This window comes from Macaca thibetana, chromosome 16 (assembly GCF_024542745.1).
Source record: "Macaca thibetana thibetana isolate TM-01 chromosome 16, ASM2454274v1, whole genome shotgun sequence".
Classification (NCBI taxonomy): Eukaryota; Metazoa; Chordata; class Mammalia; order Primates; family Cercopithecidae; genus Macaca; species Macaca thibetana.
Window position 1 is genome coordinate 54997235 of NC_065593.1, and position 6139 is coordinate 55003373.

General features: G+C 41.1%; 1 long non-coding RNA gene across 1 annotated transcript in view; it reads left to right on the forward strand.

Moving 5' to 3' along the window:
• The window catches only part of LOC126938967 (uncharacterized), a 152403-nt gene that overhangs the window by 41129 nt on the left and 105135 nt on the right, over nucleotides 1-6139 (forward strand). The gene's annotated exons all lie outside the window — the stretch shown is intronic.

Genomic DNA, 6139 nt, shown 5'->3' on the forward strand with positions numbered 1-6139 from the left:
CCCTGTTGTGGGAGGCGAGACATGTTGGCAGTAATGCTGCTTTGTTATTCTTTACTCCACTGAGATGTTTGGGTGGAGAGAAGCATAAATCTGGCCTACGTGCATATCCAGGCATAGTGCCTTCCCTTGAACTTATTTGTGACAGATTCCTTTGCTCACGTTTTCTTGCTGACCTTCTCCCCACTATCACCCTGCTCTCCTACCACATTTCTCTTGCTGAGATAGTGAAAATAGTAATCAATAAATACTGAGGGAACTCAAGAGACCGGTGCCAGTGCAGGTCCTCCATATGCTAAGCGCAGGTCTCCTGGGCCCACTGTTCTTTTCCTATACTTTGTCTCTGTGTCTTATTTCTTTTCTCAGTCTCTTGTCCCACCTGACAAGATATACCCACAGGTGTGGAGGGGCAGGCCACCCCTTCATTGTACTGGGCTGCTATAAAAAACGTGTATGTGACTGAGGGTCAGAGTCAAAAAGAAGTATGAAAGACACTGCTTTTAAGCAACTGCTGTGATGTTAAGAACATCATTTATTCTTGCATATCTACCCTGCAAATAATTCTCGAATTTGGGAGACACATTTGGGGCCATATCCTGTCACCATGGCTAGCTGAAAGGCAGAGATACCGAGTCCTAGCTCTGATCCCATTGTTCGTGATCAGAGCTGGGATGCCATGCTGTCCTATCCACAGTATTCTGCTATCAACGGGTAACCTTCATCTTTTAGCTGCAGGTTCACCTGAAGTGATCATAGCTAGAAGTGAGCGGTGAATCATCTACAGTTCTTTAATAAACCATAAAACCCAAAATAGCCTACTCATATGTGTAAAGAAGGGTTTAATTATTTAGAATTATATGTAGAATAAAACTGATCATGTAGTAAGAAAGTATATCAGCCACTTATAGCATTGTTATGCCTTGACTGAAATTTGGGTTGACAACTATACTCACAAAGCCTAATGCTTTTAATCTTATTATCTACTACAGTTTTGGAAATAGAGAAAATACAATTCAAAAATAGGTCTACAAATTTCTACAAATGTCCAGTACCTATTTTTAAGGTGTGGTAATTAAAATTATCTCACATTCCACAGATTTTTGTTTTAAACAGAAAGAACACACCTCTTTGTCCTCCTTAAATAATTTACTTCCTGCCGGGCGCGGTGGCTCAAGCCTGTAATCCCAGCACTTTGGGAGGCCGAGACGGGCGGATCACGAGGTCAGGAGTTCGAGACCATCCTGGCTAACACGGTGAAACCCCGTCTCTACTAAAAAATACAAAAAACTAGCCGGGCGAGGTGGCGGGCGCCTGTAGTCCCGGCTACTCGGGAGGCTGAGGCAGGAGAATGGCGTAAAAACCCGGGAGGCAGAGCTTGCAGTGAGCTGAGATCCGGCCACTGCACTCCAGCCTGGGCGACAGAGCGAGACTCCGTCTCAAAAAAAAAAAAAAAAAAATTTACTTCCTTCATGGGCAGCGGCTGCCACCTGCTGGCTCTTCAGTTGGCTAAGTTTGCTATCTGGATTCCATAATCTGGTGATGATTCGAGTTGAGCCAGATGCTCCTTTTCCAGCTCCAGGAGATTCGCTTAGCTCTCGGCTGGACTTCGCCGATTTGAAATCACCTACTGTCAAATGAAAAGGCCACAAAGCAATTGCTGACATAAGTAAATAATTATAACCACTTTATTTCACCAAAACTCATATCTGGTGTATATGTAAGATCCACAAAGTAAACATATTAAAAAAAAAGCCCTTGAATGGCAAAGCGAGTATCATTAATCCTTAATCCTTTTACTTAAAAGAAAATATGTCATAACTTTACTGTGAGTCATCTAGTATTCCACAAAAAAATTCAAACATGCTACGTTATCTATTTCAAAGCTCATCTATTTGAAAACAGGAAGGGCTGCTACAAACTTAACAAGTAACAAACATAATAATAACTCAAAAGCAAACTAAAAAAATGTTGCCTTATATATTCAATAGGGTTTTCTGTATAAAAAGGTGTAAGTTTTTGAAAGATTTCCACTGAAATTCTGTTTAAATACCAAATAGTTTTGAGCTTATAAACATAAACATCATGAATTTTCCACTAGGGAATTTAGATAATTATCTGTGTATGCTTATCAATATTAAAAATCAACTAAATTAGTTTTTTATAACCTAATAAAGACCTCTCAACATTTTCCTAATAATTTAATTTTTTTAAGTGACAGGCTAAACTTCATAGGAGCAATTTCTGCTTTGTGTACTGATGAATCTCACTTTGGCTGAATTTTTTTTTTCTTTTTTTGAGACAGGTTCTCACTCTGTTGTCCAGGCTGGAGTGCAGTGGCACGATGTCAATTCACCTCAGCCTCAAACCCCTAAGCTCAGGTGATTCTCCCATCTCAACCTTCCAAGCAGCTGGAACCACAGGCATGCACCACCACACCCAGCTACTTTTTTCATATTTTCTGTAGAGATGGGGTTTTGTCATGTTGCCCAGGCTGGAAAAATTTGCATACATTCTAAAACTACTGCATCACTGTTCAATTTCCATTGGCCAGACAGCTGAATAAGCTCTGATTTTTCCTTTTTAATTTAAAGCTTTAAAAAATTAAGATGCTGTGGCACTGGCAAATGAAAAGACAGAGACTTTATTATATATAATAAAGATGGCATTTTAAGTAAATAGAGAAAACTAGGATTGGGAAAAGTTATTCATTTTGGGGAAAATAAGAAAATTTTGTAAACATTTGGTAATTTTACCTTTTCCATACCCCTTCTTTCCTTTGGGGAGATACTTCCCTCACCGCCGCCCTCCCACACTTTAATCACATGATTCTGCCAGGGCTGCAAATCAAGTATGTTGCCCCTTTGGAGTGAGCAGCAGGACCCAGCATGGCCAGACAAAGCACAACACTAGCTTGCCACAGTGACTGCCCCAGGACTGGCTATTTGGCCCAATCCTCTCAATATCCTTTTCCACTTTTTAAAATCTGGAGATGGAGAAAAGGTCTTTGCTTTTTGTACTAATGAGCAGGAAGGGTGTAAATCAGAAGTTGGCAACTTTTATTCCCACAACATGGAGAAAACTGTCAATAACAGGAAGCGATAAGCCCATCACTGAGAAGAAATAAAGAGAAAAATATGAAAGGGCAAAATTCAGAAGGAGCCTCGATAATCAAATTCACCTCCCTAGATCCAATAATGCACCTGAGGCTGTCACCAACACTGGACTTCTCAATAGTGTAAGTCAATAAAATTCCCCTTTTAAGTAAGTTTGATGGATTTCTATCAAAACCAGTAAATTCTAAATAATCCAGTAGAATATTTTAAGATTTTGACTCCAAAATATCGCACTACTACAGTTTTGGAAATAGAGAAAATACAATTCAAAAGTAGGTCTACAAATTTCTTCTTTTTTTTTTTTTTTTTTTTTGAGGCGGAGTCTCGCTCTGTCGCCCAGGCTGGAGTGCAGTGGCGCGATCTCGGCTCACTGCAAGCTCCGCCTCCCGGGTTCCCGCCATTCTCCTGCCTCAGCCTCCCGAGTAGCTGGGACTACAGGCGCCGCCACCACGCCCGGCTAATTTTTTTGTATTTTTAGTGGAGACGGGGTTTCATTGTGTTAGCCAGGATGGTCTCGATCTCCTGACCTCGTGATCCGCCCGTCTCGGCCTCCCAAAGTGCTGGGATTACAGGCTTGAGCCACCGCGCCCGGCCGGGTCTACAAATTTCTACAAATTTCCAGCCCCTACTTTTAAGGTATGGGAATTAAAATTATCACACATTCCACAGATTTTTGTTTTAACAGAAACAATACACCTCTTTGCCCTCCTTAAATAATAAGTCAAAATGGAAAGGGTGCTGAGCATCTTGCCACCCCAGGCTGGAAAGCAAGTCACTTTGGCTGTGTGGTAGCAAAGCAGTTGGTCAGATTATCAATTTTCTCTTGGGTCTCAGGTCATGCAGTTTGTTGTTGTTGTTGTTGTTGTTTTGTTTGTTTTTGAGATGGAGTGTCGCTCTTGTAGCCCAGGCTGGAGTACAGTGGCGCAATCTCGGCTCACTACAACCTCTGCTTCCCAGTCCCGGGTTCAACCAATTTTCCTGCCTCAGCCTCCTGAGTAGCTGGGATTACAGGCGCCCACCACCATGCCTTGCTAATTATTTTGTATTTTTAGTAAAGACGGGGTTTCACCATGTTGGTCAGGTTGGTCTCGCACTCCTGACCTCAGGTGATCCACCCGCCTCAGCCTGCAAAAGTGCTGGGATTACAGGTGTGAGCCACCACACCTGGCCTTCAGATTGTGGAGTTTTATGCCAAGATGTTGAACTATGGTAGTTAGTTCTTGGGGCCATCTAGGAAGTCCTATAATAGACACTTTTTAGACATCATTTAGTCTAGGTCAGATTTCCTGAAAACAGAAAGAGAATGACACAGTGCTTTTAAAAAGCTTCCTAGTTCAGAGCCAACAATCCAATACTGCTCAGAGTCAATCCTTTGTCATTTGCTAAATTTAGTGCAAATAAGGGAAAGAAGGAGAAAATTCAACCACAGGGGTAAGACTTAAAGGAATGGAGAAAGAGAACTAGGCTGAAGGTAGAGGTCTTTACTGAACACCCTCTGCCCAAAGGCCATATTCCTCCTATTATAAAGCAGTGAATCCTTGTGACGCAGCCTGGCGGCAGGCTACAGATCTACATCAGCCTCTCCAGCTCACTATTTAATGATACCAGCAGGCAGAAGCCTACACAAACTCTTCACCTGAGGGCTAGGACCATTGGCCTACTAAACACATAAACTGAGGAAGTGGAGGGTGTTCACCTTCAGGGATCCTGAAGAACAAGTTATTGAGCATTGAGTACTAGCTGGGAACCTAGGAATCTACAAGTGAATGCTATTGTCAGAAAAAAAACCAAACGTGCCAAATAGGGACGTATGATTATTTAATCCTACAGAAGTCCCCAGCAACCCAACCCCAATAACAGCCAGCAGGAACTAGGCAGCTAAAACAGAATGGCCTCCAGAAGGGGAGTCTTCTCACATGCTTCTCACCTCTCAACCACAGCCACTCTCCCAGAAAACCAATGGCATCCTGATTTATTAAAGAACACCCTCCACGATGTTTATGAGTGTCATAGGCAGTTAAATTCATAATGTGGCTCATGGATTGTGAGATCAAGATAAGCCACCTCCAGATCTATCGGAATTAATGTACAATACACAGAAATACTAGATTTGGGTCTCGATACAATTACAGGATGTAATTGTGGGAAAGAGGTTTTTGAAAAAGTTTTAAGTTGTGGGTGAAATCTTTGCATTATATTGGGCAGAACCATTTTTTAATTGTATGTATGGGAACAAATGTGAGTATATACACATGCTGAGCTACCAAATGATGGAAGTGTAGATATTTACTGTGCTATAATCTTTGCAGCATCCCTCTTTCCTTGGAAAACCATTCCTACCCAACTCCAGTCATACACTTTTGCTGGAGGCATCAATCACAGTACATTGCCTGCTCTGGCCATAGGGGTAGAAACATTATGATCCAAGATAAGCCACTCAAATTCCTTCCTCAAGGGCTTTTGATTTGGAGCACAAGTAGGGGCCTTGCCTTTGGGTCACAGACCTTGGAAAGATATAAATACAAATTGCTTGTGCCATCTTCCCTGCCACATGGGAATAGCCTGTCTATATTGGGAGAGAATGAGGTTAATACACACAAATATATGTAGACCTAAAAGGTGAGAGAGAAAGAGGGGAAAACAAAGAGTTTGATACCTGAGGGTCCAGTTATGCCTGATGATGGCTTGGACTTCCCAACTATATGAGCTAATTAAATTCCCTCTTCACTTAAGCTAGTTTAAGTTGGTTTGGTCACTTGCAACTGAAAAAGTCCTAATTAAAACAGATTTCCAACTCATATCAAATGAAAATTATAATTTAGATAGATTTAAAACAAAGTTATAGAAGTATGATGAATTACTGTAAAATATATGTATATTCTTGGGATGGGGATAGCCCTCCTTAATAAAACATAAAATCCAGAGAAACTCTAAAGAAAAAGACTGATACATTTAACTATATAAAAATGTAAAAATTTCTGTATGACAACAAAGAGCTAAAAATAGGCAATTACAATACAAATATATAT